At 41.1% G+C, this 21157-nt stretch overlaps 1 protein-coding gene across 1 annotated transcript in view; it reads left to right on the top strand.

Moving 5' to 3' along the window:
• The first annotated feature begins 10527 nt into the window (after positions 1-10527).
• The window catches only part of gpr4 (G protein-coupled receptor 4), a 43926-nt gene continuing 33296 nt past the window's right edge, over positions 10528-21157 (top strand). Inside the window, exon 1 of the mRNA XM_041940547.1 lies at positions 10528-10689. The gene's annotated coding sequence lies outside the window, so the exon portion shown is untranslated. The remainder of the gene's footprint in view (positions 10690-21157) is intronic.

A 21157-nucleotide genomic window follows, 5' to 3' on the forward strand; every position in this document is an offset into this window, starting at 1 on the left:
GAGGCAGACATCAACAGGGATACATCAACAACTGCTGCAGCCTGTAGACCAGAATGCATTGCAAAATGCTGCACTTAGAGCTGCAACGACTCTCTCTTTATCAGTATCCCCATTAAAACTGTAGTTAAGCTGTCCAAAAAGGGGGAGACTGAGGTCAAAGGCAAAGAGGAAGTTTCCTGTGTTTATCCAATGTTCAACAGGCAGTGAGCAAGGTTAGGTCATGATGGTCCTGTGGTCACGATGACCTGTTGACTGTCAACAGGTCAGGATGAGGGGCTGGAGAACCCAGAGCTCCTAACAATAAACCAAAACATGAAGGTCAAAGGTGGTCAGGAGGTTTGTAGCATGACTGTTCCTGTGAGACGGAAAGGCCAAAACAGGATCTCAAAAAGTCAACTTTCTGTGTCATGTTTTGGGTGCAATTCAAGAGTTATGTTACATTACCAGCCGCTATGGGGGAAAAAAAAATAACATTACAGTGGTTAGGATTGACCAGTTACACATATGAGATAAACAAAATGACTTGTAGCCAAACAATAAAAAGTAACGCTACTGTAGATCCGTACTGGTGTGTAGAGACTAATCACAAAGCATACACACATGAGTACGAGTAGGTCTAGTATGAAATGACAAGTAAAAAAGTAAAATTTACTGGAATAAAATCAACTCCAATAAACCTTCAAAAGACATCTCATTCTAGCAACTAATCTTATATTTCATATTGTTCAAATATCTTTAATTATTAGCTCATTTCTGTGTTTTGTGTAATTTTTCATATGATTATTTCCTTCAGGTTGTCCTATTTATCCGACATTGTTCATTACAGACTTTGACCAGTTAAGAATTTGTAATAAAGGACGACAACACGAACATTACAAAAGCAAACAGGCTGTCTATACAGCTCAAAGGAAGAGTGCGAGACACATGATTCCAATAAACATCAACCTTTAGGACGAGGGTGACACAGAGGACAAGGACGAAGAGGAGGCAGCGCTGGGGCTTCTTACAAGGACGCTAACGCTTTTCAAAGATGGAAGATTGAACTATATCTTTATTGTTTGGGACTAAGAGGGTAACTGTAGTTTGTTTCTATATCTCTCCTAAAGGGCTGGGTCATGGACAGTGCATGGATTTTCTCATCATTATTGGTTTGGAAGGAGATTTTAAAGCAGTATGTGGTAAGGTGGTATTACAACCATGTTTACCCTTCCATGTTTCCCATTCTTTCATTTTTCCTCCTTCCCTCCATCTGTAAGGTACACAAGTGATTATTATGTCATTTAATTATGGCCAAAAGAGACAGAAGTGGAGGATACTTCAAGCATAGGTGAGACAGTGAGAGGTGGGCTACTTGCGTTTTACATAACTATTTTTATTTTGAATTTTATTTTTCAGTCACAAGAACTATATTTTTTTCACAGATTTTAAAGACATTTTTTTCACACATTTCTTCTTCTCATTTAATACGTTCTGTATTCCTGGCAGACTTGTGGACAGCTGGTGCTGAGCTGGAGGCTAATGTGACTGCTGGCTGGGATCACTAGGAGCTCAGTCTTGACCACAGGTGTAAGGAGATTATCTAAAAACATATACTTTCCAAATTGGTTTGAAAAAATAAAATCTGTCCATGTGACCTTTGTTTTACAGAATATCTCCATACAAGAACACAGAAATGATTCTAGATGAGGATAGAGTCTACGTAAACGATGCATCAAATACCAGAGAAGGGCCAAATATGAGCTGAGTCATCAGGAGAAAACTTTCCTGATGACAAAATTCAGCGTCAGACATTTGCAAAGGATCATCTAAACAAGGCTGATGCATTGTGGAAACAAGTCCTGTTGACTGATGGAGTTAAAATACACAAGTACGGGGTGGATCGATCATTCTTTGGGCTTGTGTTGCAGCCAGTGGCACAGGGAACATCTCACTGATAGAGGAAAGAATGGATTCAATTAAATACCAGCTAATTCTGCAATCAAGCTTCACAGCATCTGTAAAAAAAAATAAATAAATAAAGGGGACGATGACAAGAGGATGGCTTCTACAACACAAAAATAATCCTAAATACACCTAAAAATCCACAAAGGACCACCTCAATAGGCACAAGATGAAGGTTTTGCAGTGGCCCTCACAGTCCCCTGACCTAAACATCATCGAAAATCTGTGGATAGACCTCAAAGGAGAAGTGCATGCAAGATCCAATAATCTCACAGACCTAGAAGCCTTCTGAAAGGAAAAGAGGTGGAAAATCCTGCAAACAAGAACAGGAAGACTCCTAGCTGGCTACGAAAAGCCGTTACAAGCTGTGATAGCTGCCAAAGGGGGTGTTACTAAGTACTGACCATGCAGAGTGCCCAGCCTTTACTTCAGGCCCCTTTCCATTTTGTTATTTTAAAACTGTAAAAAATGGGAATAAAAAGTAATCTCGCTTGAAATACTAATGAATAAAACTTGTATATTTTATTCTGTTTGCACATTTCACTTCCATATTTTATTGTTTATTGTTTAGTATATTTTATTGCCTTAGTATATTTTCATTCTGTTATATTTTTAATTGCTTTACGAATATTTTTATTGCATGTTGGTTTATTTTATTTTATTGTAGTTATCTTAATTTTATTCTTTCTAGTCTTCTTATCTTTCTTACTATCTGTTCCTAACATGGGGGTTGCAATGAAAATTTCATTGACATGCGCAATGACAATAAAGACTCTTGAATCTTGAATCTTGAATTGTGCTGTCTTTATCTTTATGCTGTTCAAATCAGGTCACTTTACTCAGTTATTCACAGTAAAATACATTTTGAAGCTGACACTTAAAATGGGCTGAACATAATGGCTGACACTTCAGCGTTTCCCTTTGAAGAAACTAGAAAAAAACTAGAGACATTCAAAGTATCACAGTAAAAACGATCAACAACAGGCCAGCAGCAAACACATAGTCAGTCAATTACGAGTGCTTGAAACTAGCATGCATGTCCTCGAAGGGCCGGGTTAATTCATCTGTACAGAAGCAGGTTGCTTTTCTAAGTCTTGCTTAAGGTTGCTATGGTTCAGTTTGTGTCCAAGCAGGAGTTTTACAGTTTCACTTCAACTTCTTTTAGAGCACAACCAGTAAACTCAGAGGCAGCAGCAGTAGCACATTCCACAGCGTCCTGAGCTTTCACACAAATGATCATCTATGGGAGATTTATTGCAAACAAACGTTTGTCCACATTCCCTTCAGATACCAAACGGCTACACAACTGGATACAAACACACCAACTAGAACTGTTTCCAAGCTTGCATCCAGTCACGATGCTCTCTCAGCCCATCAGACATAACACTGAGTATACCATCATTAGTGGGTACGTTTTCCTTCAGAAACTACGCAGACAAGAGCTTGTCAGAATTCATGATATGGACAATCTCTTTTTCCCAGAAGACGACTCAGAAAAACTGAATTAGTGGCGTCTACTGACATGGCAGTTTGAAAAAAAGGCAGTGGGCTCTGCTAGTCTGTCACCTAGAAAACGGTAATAGCATATAATTTCATTAGATTTTGAAGTAAATACATCTTGATAGACATCTTTGCTTGGTAAATGCAAACCCTGCCCGCTGCGGTAAGGATGCAGCCTTGATACACGGTACACGCTCTGCCATGTGAACTACCAGAGCACACCTCTGTCAGCTAACTTAATCAGTTAACTGACAAATCGCTCCAGCACAAGTTTTCACTCAGCAGCCATTTGTAGCTGAGGGATGGAGACTGTGTGGTTGCAACTTACTGTAGCACCAGATGAAAGAAGAAGCTCTATTTCCTGCCAAACACTGAAGAAGAGACTCAACAGCGAAATGGATTTAATGCAAATCAGTGAAGACGTGGGCTGTAATTTATTGATTTTCACTGAAAGAGAGCAGTCTGCTCTGGTTGGCATTTTCTTCACCGAGACAACAGGATGATGGAGTGGGCTACATATTAGAGGAGAATAATGCAGTCATGCTGTAAGTTTCTCTCTGCTGGGACCAATGAAGTAACAACATACTTGGCATAAATCAGCTCAGTGGAGGGGAGCGGACTGAAGGGTAGACAAAGCAGCAGACACCCAAGCTCTTAATCTTTTCAAAAGTATTGATCCAAGCAAATGCGAGATGAATAAATGTCGCTCTCGCTACTTTACAATGATAAATTATTCTAACAAAAAGGCTGTTTGGAAATTATACTGCGCTGACGAAGCTTTCACATTTTTCATCCCGATCTCGTCTAAAGGAAAAAAATGTGAAAATGTCGGCGTGAAAGTGCTGTAGATTTGTGTTTTTTTCTGAGGAGAGATGAGTCGCGAGAACAGAAAACAGTTCGAGTTAATTTCAGAGACACTTCAGCAAAAAACACAGGATGGAATATTCTGACTGTGTGGGGTCCCAACCACAACTCTGAGGCTCACACACACACAGATAGATACAGGTTGTACGTTTGATACTGATTGGTTTGGGAAAACACAATAAAATAAGCAAGAAACTAAGTCTGCTAGTCTTGTCATTATCGTTTGATTTTTACCGCTTTTAGTTCCTGCTGTTTGTTTCTGGATTAGAGAAAAACTACAAGCCTGGTTTTCATGAAACCTGATGGAAGGGTGTTGCATGTGCAAAGGAAGGAGGCATTAAATGTTGGAGTGGATCTAAATCACTGGGCGGATACAAGAATCATCTTTTACCTTCATTAAAATGACCAGATCAGGCATTTGGCCCTATATGAATATGGCTAATTGTAGAAATAAGATGACTTCATATCACTGCAGACGTGATGGAGGACAGTGGTTTCATTGGAGAACTGGTAAAGCTTTAACGTCACCACAATCATAACGACGTTTTCTCCTCAATTTAACACATGGCTATGGAAAGGTAAATACACACATATCACATAGTTATTCATTATAATATTTTTGGAAATATATCCAGGGGTGTTGTGAAAAAAAATCCTCTTAGTTAACAACAAACATTACTGTTTAAAATACAATATACAGGGAATCGAGGAAAATCTATGTAACTTGAATTTAAATCACAAGCATCTAATCTTTTATCCTGCTTTGAGGGAGGTGTGTTAGCACCTCACACACTGAACGTCGGCATCGCACAGCAGTTCATCATCTGTGCATGTGTTGCAGTTAAGTTAATACACCACAGCGTCTGCCAAGATGTTGTGTTTGGAATAATGCAAACATCAATTAATATTCCGGACACAAGTTCATAACAACATCAGGCGCAGAATGAGAGAAGTCAAAGAAAGATTAAATGAGAAGTTGAGTTTTAAAAAACTGCACTATAATACACTTAAGTGCAGTCGAGTATTCTTAAATTTCAGAGAATTGGAAACACTTCTGTTGTACTCACTGTATGACAAGATGTGCTTTAATGTATCAAATCAAAACTTTTTATGTACATTTTTGATATTTTAGTATACAGACTGAAGAAAAATTACAGAATCAGTCATTTCAGCAAATGCCCCAAAATGACATTAAGTTTATTTTCAAGTGACAAAGCCCTCTAGCAGCCAAAGTAATGGGAGGAAAAAAAGATGACAAGGTCTGCAGACAGAGGCTAAGGTGGATGGATGCGTCAACGTAACATCTCATCACATTGTAAAACTCATTTATTTTTGCGACAGTGAAATACTTTAATTTCAGGTGTTCTTCTTAATTTGGATTCCATTTCTGTGTTGCTTAAAGTACAAGCGCTAACACTGGGGATGCAGGGCAAATCTTCGAGGTCAAGGTGTAGTGAAGAAGCTGTAGTGTTTGCAAACAAGTTATGAAAGAGTGTTAACTTCTCCCTGTTCACAGCGTTATTTGGGAGAAGCAACATTCAGCCTCAATGCATGAACCAAGGGCTGAGAAAGAGAGCAGGATAAAAAGTCAGAAAGAGGGAGTGGAGGAGAGGAAGAGCTCAGGAAGAAGGTCAAGAACGCAGATTGTGTCTAACAGTCTGTTCTCCGTACCACCGGGGTGTCTGAGCTGCTGCCGATGGCCCGTTGAGCAATGTGTTGATGTATGGGGTGTTGCTGAATAACAGCGGTTTGTCTGATAGTCGTCCTGCAGAGCGGAAAAAACCTGCATGAGAATCATTTCATGTCCAGTATATTTCCATTGCCTGCTGTCCTCCAGTGTAGCTGCTATGTACTGCGGTAAAAACAAATGCAGGTGCAGCCATTTGCAGTGTTTAACCTTAGAGCACTGGATCTATACTATGGCTTTTTTTCATTGTCAACAGAAATCACTCACAAGCACCCAGAAAAAACTTGCAAACACAAACAGCAAAAAGCACAGGTGCCTGAAAATATTGAGAGGAGTTCAGATGCATAGCCTGTGTTTTTCAACATGATGTAATATGTTAGTCAAGGCAGCAGTTCATCTCTAATGACTTCCAGGAGGTCAGACCTCCTTGAACTTGAGCAGTGTGAACCTAAACAAACTAAATGCAAAAATACAACAAAGTAAACTTCTTCAGTAAACTGTTTGCACCAACACAGCTTCACACAGACCTACACTGACCACTGTGGCACAGATTTAAACAAGACAAGCTGGTGGCTCTGTGAGGTTGTAATTAAAAACAGTGGCACTTTGAGCTAAATACTGACATCAGCATGCTAACATGCTCACAATGACAATGCTAACATGTACAATGTTAATCATGTTAACCATCATAATTTAGCCTGTTTACATGCTAGAATTTACTGACTACATCTAACACAAAGTACAGCTGAGGGTGATGGGAATGTCATTAGTTTTGCTGGTATTTGGTCATACACTTCAGTAATTGGACCAAATTTTATGACAATCACTCCAAATGTTGTATGTGAAGTATCAGTCAGGACCAAAGTGGTGGACGGACCGACTGTACGGTACATGCTGTGCGTAACATAGGTTGAAATTGGAGATTAAACTACCTTCACACTTAGCAGTGCAGTTGTCCTGGAGTGCAGATGACTATAAGTAGCGTTCAAGGCTCACCCACCTCACACACAGTCTACCTAGTTTTCCTGAAAAAGTCATAAAATGCTGTGTAGCCCAGAAATGAAGATGAAGCTGCATCTTTCATCTCTGCGTGGTGTCGATTCCATCTTTTTCACATTGGCCTGGATCCACTCAGTGTTCAGCAGACACCACCTGTCTCAACAGAGTCGGTTCAGGGTGATGGGTGTGGACACGTAGACGCGCTGCGGTGAGTTATTCAGGATGTGATTTCAGCATAGCATAATTTGATAGTAAGGGTAGAATAGTGTCTAACTGTTGCATATTTTGGATCTGATATGGCTTTGATTTCTAATTACACTATGATCTTGTAAATAGTGCATGAGGAACTCATATTTGGTTTCTAATGACAGCACAATGTGGTATAATAGTGTCTAAGTATAGTTTATTTTGGGTCTAATGTGGCATCACATGTGGTGTGTAATTATAGCATCAGTTAGGTGTATGCTAATTTGTATTTGTAGATTTTGTCTAATTTGACAGACAAGTAATGTTTGTTAAGTCTTATAAGAGTACTATAAAATAAAGTGAGACCCATTTTCTTAACAACTGTGAAAGAAAAGGTTCGGGGTTTGGAGAAGCTTACTTTTTTCGTGCAAAGACTTCAGTGACATGAGGCAGACTGACACAGTTGCACACTCGAGCAAACTGCTGATTAGGATTATTGAACACATATATCACACTAACCTTTGCGATGGCTGGACCTGCCTCTTTTTGGCAAGGCGTCTGACGTCAGATGGTAGTGATGATGATGATGATGATGATGATGATGATGATGATGATGATGATACTTGCAGCGAGTTTTCCAGGTTTGGGTCCGTCAGTCTTTAGCTGAACTGAGTCAGTTTTGAAAAGTGCTGCTCTAAGTAGCAGGTCGTTGCTTTGCAGCTCAATAATTTCGTGTTGTAGTTTGTCAGGTACATCAGCTGCTTCCACATCAAACAGCGTAGCAAATATCTTCAGTTCCCTTTGGTTACATTTCATGTCCTGAAAGCTCTCGCCAAATCCCTGAAGGGGGTTTGAGTAGGAACATACGCAGTGTTTCCTCTTTAGCTTTAATTTCACCTCTAACAATTTCACATTTGAAAGCAGAGAGCTGAGAAGCTGCTGGAGTTTGAGGTTCAGCTCTGTGAGGTTGATGTCCACCATGAAGGTGAAATCACACAGACACTAGCTGTCACTGAGCTTCCACAACAGGTTTTCCTTCATCTCTATGAATTATTCCAGACAAACTGGCACTCAGTTTTACGTTATCTGGTGTTAGCAGCTCCACAGCAACAACAAGGCACAGATTCTTCTTCTGAATGAGGTTTTAGCTTCTTAGCTACTAGCGCACTCGCCACAAAATGTGCCTACAGAACACTGTCTGACTGGATGTGGTCTGTGAAAGCTGCTTGCTGAGCATCCAAACTCCGCTAACGAACTGTATCCAAGCACATTTGTCCACACAGCTCGTCCAGTTTAGCATGTCTTTAGCTGTAATGACTCTGTTGATTAACCTTTTTATCACTGCCAGCACATTAACACATTTAACTTAAGCACACTGGTTTGCTTTTTACTTCAACTATAACAACAGAAATTAAATGTTTGTCCTTTTTTACCTTGGGAAGTGCAACACTCTTCACTTACTCACGTTTTGTTGTTAGGTGACGGGATGCAATGACGTAAAATCAATGGGACGCATGACGTTGAGTCTACTATTTTATGTTATTTTCTTTTTGTAATAAATAAATAAATAAATAAAGTAAACTAATTGCTTTACTCTATGTATCAATTACCTCGCGGATCGGACCAAATGCTCTCCAGCACTTGCAAAGTTCCCTTTCTCTGCTTCAGAGACAGCTTCTCTGCAGTAAGCCAAAAGCACTCAGCGGGTCTGCGCTGCTCAATTTCCATAAAAAACTGAGTAAATGAGTTGGATGGTGCTTTAATGGGACTTAATGAGTTCACTGCTGGGAAATGTTTTACACCAACAAGCTTGGCTTTCACCTGACTGCTGTCTAGGATTACACACACACATACACACACACACACACTTATGCATACGTACAAACACACACACAGTCGTGTTTCTGTCACTTCAGGGGACATTACATTAGCTTACATTCATTTTCTGGAGGCTTACACACAGTACTTATTACACGTGCATCTCGAATATTCATAATAATGAATGGAAAACATACACACAGCTCACATTTACAGCATTAGGTAAGGTAAAAACGACATGAAACCCCTCTCCTTGTTCCTCGAGGTTCAACATGCAGACAACAGTGATTTACCCGACAGAGAACACAGCAGAACGCATGAAGCTGCCCACAGCCAGACCCTGCAGCTTTCTCATAGGGTGATCATCAAATGCAAAACACATGGAACTAATTCTGAGAAATGGAAATCACTTCTCCACTGAAACGACACCATCGTCTCCCATCTCAGGGAGCCAGGGAGATCACCCTATCACCACAGAGCTTCATGTGCTGTCCAGATAACACTTATGACACACATGTTCATCACTTATCACATTTGCTTCACATTTTTCATTGTTCATGTATTTTTAGATAGTAACTAGAATGACATACAGCGTGTATCTTTTACAGCACACTTTGTCCAGACTGGTGCAACTTTCACACAAAGCACTGTTTATAAGTCTGTAAGAAAAGCACCACATGACCTGTTTTGGTTTATATATTAACATTAAGTAAACACTTATCAAACTATTCATGACTATTAATAATGGCTGTTATTATTTTTACTAGTACACGTACAAAACATTAATGACAACAGTCTGCAACACATGCTGTGATCTGGCCTTAACCCAAAATACTTCAGCTCTGCCATGCTGCTCTTGATGCTAACTGACATGGCTCAGAACGCCCTCTGCGGCCGTTCATCATGCACGTGCACAGTAGTGCACGCGCACAGACCCCATTCAGTCACTGGTACAAGGAAAATCAGAAAAACTTCAAACTGCGTTGTCTCTTGTTAGATTTTGATTGGGATGCTGATCCATCTTGTTTAGCCTGTTGGAAAATCAAAGATTTTTTTCTAAGACTGGTTGATGAGGTCGATTCAGAAATAAACTATAAATACAACAGAGTGTGATCTAATGCTTTTTGACATACAAAGACAATAATGTTTCACCTCATCAGCTTCACTGATATTTGGAAATATGTGTTAACGCTACATTTGATGCAGCAACACGTCTCATACAAGCTTTATAGTTATGGGTTAAGGATGTGATGGATTGATGGAACACTTAGTAAAACCGCTGTCGGTAAACACAGTTCGTTTGCGCATGAATGCTTTCTATTAATTTACATTTTATGCAGCGTCCAACTTACTTGGATTCGCTCTCTCTCTCTCTCTCACACACACACACACACACACTCTCTCTTCTCTCGCTGTCTCTCCCCCTCTCTCAGTCTCTCTCTCCCTATCCCCCCCCCCCCCCCCCCCCCCCCTCTCTCTCTCTCTCTCTCTCTCTCTCAGTCTCTGTCTCTCAGTCTGCCGGCTGTCGCCGCACTGTTCGCACTGTTGTGCGCTCTGGAGGCTCTTGGACGCGACCACCGCCGCTGCTGAACGTTTTTCGCGGAGGCTGAATGAAATTAAGTGCCTGAGTGAATTGTCTCTGGGTGGATAGGAGCAGTTTTAGGAGGCGACAGCAGAAATCCGGGAACGTGAATGTGAGTACAGCGTTGTGCTTTTACTCTGCTGTGTCTTTTCTCCAGAGGAAAGAGAGAAGTGAAACCGTCACCTGCTGCAGACACACACGTCTGATTCAGCGCTGTGTGTTGCCTACATTCATTACACGCAGTTTTTTCACTAATTGCTCACCTGCAACATGTACTTTATAAGCGTATACTAGAAAACCATGTGTGTATTAACAGTAATGTGAATTACTGTAACTATTTTTTTAACAAATCTATCCAGTTTTTCAGTGGCTGTCAGGATTATTCCCAGCACTTGCATCATTAGGTCAGTATGTCAGCGTATTCAACTCCCATAACATTCAGTCACACATTGCTTCAGTGTTTATGATCTGGATTAAGTTCTCCACAGTAAGTGAACATAATGTTCTTACTTCACATAATACACAGTCAAGGGGGTTTTATGACATCAAAGAAAGTGAAAATTAAGTCACAGCACGCAGCTCATAAGCGTCTCCTCTGCTCTTTCCCCTGACTTTGAACTCACTTTGTATTCTACATCTGACATCACTTCCACTCTTCGCACAGCAGGCTGCTTTTTGCTCCCATCAACTTCTTGAGGAACCAAGTCAAACTGCATTAGTAGATGGAAAACGGGATGAGCTGGAGGCACTGATGTTACAGTACAGGAGGTACTTGTGTCCTTGCCACAGCTCCAGGAGTTTTGACTGCAGATAATTAATAAATCACAGAACAAATAACTGTGTCTTACTTTGTGCAGAGACCAGAGATTGTTCTTTTAGATAATATCTGGACCAGCTTTGCTGCTATAAAAAACCCCTTTAGTACGTAATTTATTATGTAGAAGTGTTGAATCTTTACGTTAAAGGAGACTATTTGTGTTAGTTAGTTAGTTAGTTAGAGCTGTAGCTGACTTCCTGTCTACTTCTAGTTTAAATTTTGCCATTTCAGCATTCTGAAAAGCAATCTGTAGATCTTAGATCTTTACCTCTGCCAGTGAAGTATGAGGGAGGTTCAGTTTTCAAGTCTCTGCCTGTCTGCCTGTCACTGGGATATCTCAAACACAAACAGACATGGCTCAAAGTTAGTTTGCCTTAGAAATTGGTTGAATTTGAGGGCGATCCAGAGGTTTTGCTGCAGCAGTGCTGTGCTGCGTTCACTTGCCTTTGGAGTCGGATAAATGTCTGACTCCTAATTCTGCTGCCTGACAGTGCTGTGTTCATGTGCTTTTCTGTCAGATGATAAGCAAACTGTGCCAGTAAGGAGGTTGCAGGCTCACAAAGCTGATCAGGTTAAGCTGGGTAACTTCTACACTATGGTTTCACCTTTAATTGTTTCGTGTCACAGTATTAAATTCACAGGTCTGTGGGCTGGCACAGACACTCTGAATTTAAAGATATGGATGGGAGAGTAGAGCAGAGTAGAGTTTATGATGTGACATGTCTTTGAAGGATTATTTCCTGGTGAGAGTCGTCTGTTTCTGAATGTCTGGAAGAAACAGAGGGAAGCAAATTGCAGCTCGGATATGAAAACACAACTTTACGGAGGATGCATGGATGGATTCATGTTTACTGTCATGGATTATCTCACCCTATGGAAGCTGTTTTTGATGCTGCACAAGAATGAATGGCGGCCACTTGCTTCTTCTGAGAGAAATGTTTAGCTGGCTTAGGAACGACATTCAGTTCTTATTATGAACTGACAGTTCACAGGGGTAAGGAGTGTCTTGTTTTGCTGCATATAGATAAGTAAGTTTGTTATGTTGTCGTTAAATGGCGGAGCAGATGAGGCACCTCAGGCCGGGAGAGAGACAGGGACTCTGGGAAAGCATCGTGCTTCATTGAGCTGCAGGGAAGTGCTTCAGCAGACCTTAATGGTCTTTTTAGTAAACAGTCGGCACAATGAATCCGCTGTTCCTCCTACAGAATTCCTGCTTTCAACTCCAACAGTAATATTAAAATGAGTGGAATCTCCTTTTCTTCTCTTGTGTATGTCTGCACTCTTTCTCCTTCTTCCCATGACGATCAAGTCAGTTTGTCCTCCTTTTTCTTTCATTTCATCATTCCCTCTCTCTCCTCTCTTCCCTCCCTCCCATTTCCCTGTTTTTGTGTTTACAATTTCCAGCTTTTTACGTTTCCAACCCAGTTATGTAAAACAGCAACAACTGGCAGATGCAGAATGCAAGATTTACATTCAACACTGAATTTCTTTGTTTTTATTCTCTGTTTGACTTCATCACTTAGAACAACTGCAAAATTCTAAGTAAACCATCCTCTCCTCCCCCTGCCTCCTCATCCCATGCACTGAACGATTTCTGACTCCTGGAAAGATAATCTGTGCTGTTTTAGCTCTGACCTTGAAGGCAGAAGGATGACTGTGGTTAGCTAAAGGCCCAGCTTTACTTACCTACCACTTCTTCTTACCACTCCCCAGCCCATCACACACACACACACACACACACACACCACCTCCTCCTCCTCAACACCTAACCCGCATAGAAGTCTTTCTCCTCCCTCCTTGTTCACGGCGCCCCTCAGAGGTCAGACAGTGGTGTAACCTTTAGAAGAATGTGTTCACTTTTGGGTGAAGTTTGGGAGACGAACGCTTACTTTTCATCACGGCTCACTGTATCATCAGTTTCTCTGCAGTGCTGCACTGTGTATTGGAACAGAATGGAGTATTATTCATGTACTGCATGTTAGTTGGAAAGTGCACCAACGTGAGCACGCACCAAACAGGACATTTAAGCAGCAAGTCGTCTGTTTTCCTAGTTTTCAATAATTCGTTTTTTAAAGTAGCCGATTTTTTAGCTACCAAGGGCTCAAGGGATGGCAATGCCGCCAAGTCCACCACTTTGGTCCAGACTGAAATATCTGAGCAACCACTGGATGCATTGCCACTAAATGTACAGATGTCCATGGAGCTCAGAGGATGAATACTGATAACTTTGGTGATCCTGTAAGTTTTCATCTAACACCACCAGCAGGTCAAAGTTTTCATTTATTCTGTGAAATATGTCTAAATGTAATAGATGGATATAAAAGAAATTGGATCAGTAAAGCTAATTCAAGGACAGGAGATAAGAAGAGAACCAAAAAACTGGAAAGAGAGAACCAGTGACAGTAAAGTAGGGGAGCAGAGGAGAAAGGAGACGAAGACAAGAGTGGGGCAGTAGGAGACAGGCTGGGATGATGGATGGGGGAGAGGACAGGAGGATAAAAATGGAGCTTCAGAAGAGGGGGGAATGTGAAAGAGAGAGCGGTGATGGTGTAATTGCTCTCCAGAGGAGTTCTGATAAGCAGCACTTAAGAGCCTCTGTGGTTAAGTAATCACTGTGATTAAGGGCCAGAATGGCTTCTGTGTTAGAGAGCGAAGCTAACAGCTAGCCTGACTGGATGACCAACCCATCGCACTACATTATCACATTATACCGTAACTAAACATACCAGATCACCGTTGTTTAATGTGACAACCACAGATTGTAGTAAAAGAGTGTGATGCCATCGACTTTGGCTGTTTGGATGTTGCTTGATTGATGGTCAAATAATGTTTTTGTGGTTTTGCTGAAACAAAAGACTGAATATGTCGTCTGGTAGTGGGAAATACCTGCATAATTAGTGCTATGTATGTAAATTACATACTTAATGTTAAACATACATGACAGAATCCATATAGCAATGACTGTTAAATGGCCTGCAGGCCTCATCCAGGCCGCCAGAGCTTCCCATCCAGGCTGCAGAATGTGAATGAATTCAGAAAATATTATTGTTACTCACCAGTAGAAGAGGTCCAGTCTGCTCTGAGAGTGATCGTTGATTAGCTTGCCAAAGCTGGCAACAGGCCTAAGAGTCTGTAATTCATCATAAAGACATTCAACAAAATCAGATTATTCTCCAACTCCGTCTCTCCGTGGACCCACCATCAAACTGCTCGGCCCCTAGACTGGCCATTCGCTGCATTCCCTACCAGATAATAAACTGAGCGTTTTTGTCTGCTTCCTGGTTGGAGCCTGCTTTATGCTAATATAGGCTAATAAACACAACATTCATTCTTTTTGTGTCTGCTTAGAAAAATGCTGTGTATGTAAGACAGAGAGTTAGATTTCGGTCCCAATATTGCTGCATTCACACACACAGAATGAAAGCAGTAGGCTCTCTCTGGCCTCTGCGAGTGCGTTGTGCTAAGCTCATAAATTACACACTCTGCTGCAACTGGACAGTTGTTTTCTGCTGTAGCCTCTGTACACACGAGGAAGTTGTTCATTTCCTACTGCAGTTTGTTTCCCGTGTACAGAAAAGCCATGTTGACAGTCTTTTTTCACCTTGCTCCTGGTGTCGTTTAAACTGTTTCTGTGGGAATCTAAATGAACTGGCTCTTGAGTGGTTGTTGCCTGTATTGTATAACAGGGCAACCGCAGGAAGTTTAACCTTTCTCAACTGACCCCTTTAGCGCCACTTGGCACATTTTAAAGCTCTCATGAAACAGATGGCAGAGTTCTGTTTGTTTCCACATATTTCCCTTTTTCCTGTAAAAATGTTCAGCTAGGGAAGGACTTGTGGTATTTATTGGCATTTACAGTAGCCAATAGCGCTGAATGTGTTATTCCCTTCCACCAGAGGTCCTATTAGCTGACTCATCCCGACTGCCAGCTCCCAGTGAACACGGCTGGACTGGGATTGAACATTTACCTTGTGAGGTATATTTATTTCGTTCAGACAGATCAGTATCCTATAGGAACTACTGGCAGCTATGGGCAGCGTGACTCAGGTGTGACGACAGTGCAAATGAAAGTGCCTGCCCTCTTCCAAACTCTTTCCATAGACGTCTTCTCAGACGGTTCTGTGGAATAAACCATCTACCACATCAGGTTAACCGAACACAGCATCCAAGACTGATGAAATACAGTACCGAGGTGGCTGACTTAGCCAATGGGAACGCTAACATGAGCAGTTTAAGCTCAAGTAAAGCTACTTGTCCATCAGGAAACTTCATACAACAACCTCTGTACTGTACTTCATGTCATTAAATCGGTCTCTGTCGGTCTAGACTGTGTTCGGTCCTGGTCCGACCATGTTCTGTCATGACCCGTGCCATGCACGGCGGTTTTGTTTAGTTTCTCTTGTTGATTCTTGCCATTGCCTCATTTAGTTACTGTTGTCTCAGTCATGCCATGTTTTTGTATTAGTCTCTATCCTTGCCCTGTCTTGTTTGTATTTTGTTAAGCTTCCCATTGTGTCTTGTCTTTGCTTGGTTTTGGTTACTTCCTGTTTTATTTTGAAGGTTCATGTCATGTGTCTTTGGGTTGCTTTACTTCCTGTGTTTTCCCTCACGTGTGATTGTCAGATTGTTTCCACCTGTGTCTCATTAGTGTTCCTCCCTAGTGTATTTAAGTCCGTGTCTTCCCCTTTGTCTTTGTCGGGTCGTTGTCTATGTTTCCTAGCCATGTCCATGTAACCTTGTTGCCCATGATTCTTTGTCACAGTCCTAGCCAGTAAGTGAGTGTTTGTCATTGTGATTCCTTTGTCCTGTCCGAGTTGTGTTTCTTGTTGCGTTACCTTTGTTCATGTCCGTGTTTCTGTTCATGTCTGAGTTGTTCCTTGGTTCGTCTTTGTCTTTAGTTTGCCACAGTCCTAGTTAGTTTGTCATCTTGTTCTTGTCTTCGTTCGTGTTCATGTCTTCTTTTATGTAGTGTACCCATCCTGTGTTGTCTGCCATTCCCTAGCTGTTTAGTTTCCCAGGCCATAGTTCCGTTGTGCGTGTTATTTGTTTGAAACATTAATAACTTAGTTTGTTTTCTTTTATTAGTTCATAGCCTTGCCGAATTGTTCATGTTGATCATGTAAGAGTGATTTTCTGTTTGATTACTTTTGTTGTTTAGATTCTTCTGTTTTCTAGGAATGTATTTTTGAGTTGTGAGTTTTTCTTATCTAGTTCTCTCAGTAGTCAGTTCCGTTTTCCATAGCCTTTGTCTTTTCCTCCTTCGGGAGCGTTTTCTGTTATCTTATTCTTTGATAGTTATTCATGGTCTGGTCCCTAGCTCTCATGTGTCTTGTGTTAATGTGTTGTCTTTCCCTGCGTTGTGTCGTTGTGTGAATTCTGTTACCCTTGTGTGTCGTTAGCCATTAGCCCTCTGAGTTTGGTTGTCTTGTTTCCTTTAGTTTAATAATTTATTAATTGAACCTAGCGCCCCCTTGTGTGTCTGCATTTGGGTTCAGTTCCCCTTTAGTCCCCGCTCACGTGACATGTTCACTGGGAGGCTGTCGAGCCCGGTACAGTTAGCAGTTACTGTAGCAACCAGTAAAGCTAACTGTTCATCAAGAAACTCCCTAAATCACAGAGGATTGATGCAGAGCAGTCAGAGGGAGAAAATATTTTCTCTATAAAATGATCCACTTTCACTCAAATCAGTGAACGAAGTTTTGAAGTTGTGTTTTTGGACAGTAATCAGTGAGGTTTGGCCCCGGTTTAGACTCTGAAATTCAAGAGAGCGTTTCCGAGGGCGGGATGAGTCATCAGCATTTTTTTTAGATGTTTTCCAGGAAATGACAAACCTAAAATACCATAAAGAAAATCAAGCACCTTGGTAGCCAACTGGTTACCGTTTGGCCACAAAGCTTTCACACTGTCGCCAGTTCAATTCCAGCTGGCGTTCTTTGTTGTATGTCATACCTTCTCCCTCCACAATTTCCTGTGTGCTTCTGCTGTCTAATAAAGGCGGGAAAAATGCCAAGAAGGAACTTTTCATACAGTACAGCGCAAGACGATGTGATAAAACTTAAACATCAATTGACTCCAGTGGAACTTAGAATCTCTGTAGCTCTGCAGGTGGTGCTATGCTGCAGCACCAGGTTCCTTTCATGATGAATAACATCCTATCGCTGTCCCAGCTTTAAGTCCATATGTAGCCTGAAGACTACAGAAGTTGCTGTCCACTGTCTTTAAACACTTTTAGCTGCATGCAGCAATGTTTGACCACAGGGTGGCAGAAACTTGACGCAAAGTTCTGAAACAAACCTCAACATAAATGGCACCTTAGCAAAAATGACGACATGATGACATGATGTGCGACAGTAACTGATCTAGCAGGGAAGTAATCAACGCTTTCTTGGCAAGTTTTTCCTATACCTAAAAGACACCTACACACACTGAGGTGAACAAATAGATTGTTTTCATCCAGCTCGCAGTGAGAAAGCTCAGCTTGCAGGCTCACGCTTCACCTGCTTGGATAATTGTTGCAGAGATGCTGAGAGGTGTCACAATTCTGCTCTGTTAATTAGAGGGATGACTCATAAGTGAGTGAAGGTGAGAGTGGTTTGAGTCACACGCACCCATCCAACCACACACACATGCACACATCCAAAACAGTCCAGTGGTAAGGATAGCTGCGAGTTTAATTGGAGGTCTCTGAGCAGAGTGCTGTTTTTGTGCCGGTGTGTTTCATCGTGGGCGACTCTGCTTTTGTTTTTCCAGAGTTGAGAGCTCATTTGCATCAGCAACAATGTCTCCCTGCAAACATCTGCTTTGTTTGTTGTCATGGTGACAAGACAATTGTTTCTTCACAGTACATCAGAAACAGCAGCCGTACTTTCTGGACGATGTGTTTGACTCTGAAACTCTGCCGTGTTTTTATCTCACTCTGCACTGCAAAGCTGTTCTATTCATTGCCAGAAGGAGAGCTGACCTGACATCTGTGAGGTGACATTTTGCTGCTCCATCACTTCATTGATTGAATCATGTTAAGGAAATAATTAGCTGCTTCTAATTCATCACACCAAAAGGGCCAAGAATTAAATATTTAATTAGCATCATTACAGCATTAGATTTTCTAAAGCCAGTTTCACCATCTCAGAAGTTAATGCAAAACATTTTTTTTCATTTATTTTGAGATAAAACTTAGATAAGCACATTTTCTTTGTTGTTCTATTGTTGCTCTCTTTTAGCTAATACATCTTTCAAACTTAGACCCACTGTCCTTGCTGAGAGAAAGTTAGTGGTGAATTTATTTTTCCTTTGCTGTCAAACGTAATATCAATCCTTGTATAAATGACTTAACTAAAGCTTGTTTCACTGCTGGGACTCTTTTCAAAAAACTGATTCACTTAAGATCGAGACTGGTATTACATATGATTTTAAACAGATTCACAAAGTCCAGACTAAATTAGTTTTCACTGTTCATTGTTGATAGCGTTAAAGTGTCTCTAAGGAAGTGCCCTGTGTTGACTGCAAAGTCAAGAAGTGTTTTCTTTCTTTCAAACTGAGATGAATTTTAGATGTGGTGCAGTTGCTTACAAAGTCAATGGGAAGAGGTGCAGGCAGATTGATTGTAAGTGCTCAGGCTGTCACTCTTTATGCAAAATTCAAATAGTTGTCTTTGTCCACATTAAACCACAAAGCCTGTGTTTGAAGATTTATCCACTCAGAAGACCATTTTCAAAAAGCTGTGTTTTCAGATGAGATAACTGTCCGCTTGGTGTGGACAAAGAGCCAAAGTGGAGACAATGAATTTGAAACGTAGCCAGCTTTGCCCACGTTCAGACAGCGTTTGGCCTTGTTTGAGTTCTACAAACGGCTGTGCAGTGTTTTGGCTTCCGACCTTTAAACGTATTCATCTGTTACTCAAACTGGGCTTTGTGTGGAGGTTTTCTCAAGCGAACTGTCACCAGATTTGTTGACGATCTCGGTTTGTTGGCTATCCCGGTCCTCTCATGCTTTCAAGGCTCTCCTAGAACAATGCAGTGTGAGCCTCTCACTGTAATGGAGTGTTGCACATCTCTGTGTGCCGATGAAATGATGCAGACTGAGACGAAGATCTAAACAAAAGAAAGAGACGACGGGTCACCGAGACCAGAAGTGTGTGTTTGACTCCCTCTGTCTGTCTGTCTGTCTGCGTGTCTGTCTGTGTGTTTGTGTAATTGCTGATAGTCTGACGCCGCGTCTAAATGCACCCAGGGCGTGATGAGGTCACTGCTGTCTGTCTGTAAACACTGTTAGCCCTGTTAGACACACACACACACACACACACACAAACACGTCTCCGGTGTGGAGACAGCAGCACCTGTGGCCAGCATTAAAGCAGTTTCAGATGGTCGATAACCATCTCTAACCTATCTCTCTGTGCACTCTTCTCCCCTCTTTCCTTTTTCTATCCCTTTATTTCCTTCTCTTTATTTTTCTTGAGATCAGTGACTTTCTCTTGTTCTTTTATCCTCTCTGTGTTACTCTCACATGATCTTTTTTCCACCTCTTCCTCTCATCTTCACTCCCTTCTCTCTCTCTCTCTTTTTGCCTGGATCTAAAATTACCCTCTCTATCCATTTGGCTCTCCCTCTTTCCACTTCTCTTATCTCTCTCATTTTCAGCCTCTTTCACCCCTCCTCTCTTTATTTTCCCTTGATCAATATTTTTCTTCTAGTTGCTCCTGCTCTTATTTCTCCCTCTCAGTGTTTGCTTCTCCTTTCCTTTCTCCTCTCCTTTCTTTCTCCACTTGTGTTTAAAACCTCTGAGTTTACTTGTTTAGTTTTTGCAGAAGATGTGAGTTGGTTGAACATTTGTACTCTTCTTTCTCTTTGTTTATAATCTGGTTGCTTGCTGTTAGAGCTGGTTTAAAGTTTCAGATTTCGATTTCTTCCCTCCAGTTGCTGGTTTGAATTCAAAGCCAAAACACTTTAAGCAGAAGTTGCACCAGTTCAGCTGTTCTGCTTCAACAACCCAATGAAATGAATGAAGGGGCTGACTTTTTCATGCAGTGCTGTTGAACTGACTTCTTCTGCGGTTGCACTGACCAAATGTGCGTATCTGCTTAGTATGAGGGCACAGAGCTTTGGATCAGAAAGGCTTTAGTACAAAATGAGATTAGCGGTCATTAAAAATGTGAGTCTTGCTCTTAAACCTACATGCAGACATGAGAACAAAGAGTCTTATTGTTTAAGCTACCACAGTTATTTATATTCTGCTGTTTAATGAATACAATTTAGGAGACACAGTCAGGATGATTAGGCTTATTGAGGAAGAGGCTAAAGATGCCCAAAGTGAGTCTGGATGGAATCTGGTGATATTTTAAGTGTTGTTGAAGAAGAGGAGATCCTCCTCTCTCTATCAGTGTCTCTCTCCCATCTTCCTCTCTCCCTCCACAGCCTCTCATCAGGTCTGCAGCTATAGACTGCTTTTATACAGGAGTATTAAAGATGATTAGAAAGACCAGAATTGCTGCAGTGGCAAGATGAAAGGAGATACATCAAATATAAAAAAGTATTTATAAACGTATTTCAGAAGTAAAGTAAAGAAAGCTTGTTTTGTTTATATTTTTGGTTTTATTCCTTAAGGATTTTAAAGAAGCTGAGAGGCATAAAACGCACTCAGCACAAACAAATACTGTTTTGGTGACCAGTCGTTCTGACAGATTGATGGAGGACTAGTGACACAAGGAAAATTTGTTGTGTTATTACTTTTGGGATATTTAAAGCAAATGGATTATTTTTGATCA

The sequence above is a fragment of the Chelmon rostratus genome, chromosome 7 (assembly GCF_017976325.1).
Source record: "Chelmon rostratus isolate fCheRos1 chromosome 7, fCheRos1.pri, whole genome shotgun sequence".
NCBI classification, from domain to species: domain Eukaryota; kingdom Metazoa; phylum Chordata; class Actinopteri; order Chaetodontiformes; family Chaetodontidae; genus Chelmon; species Chelmon rostratus.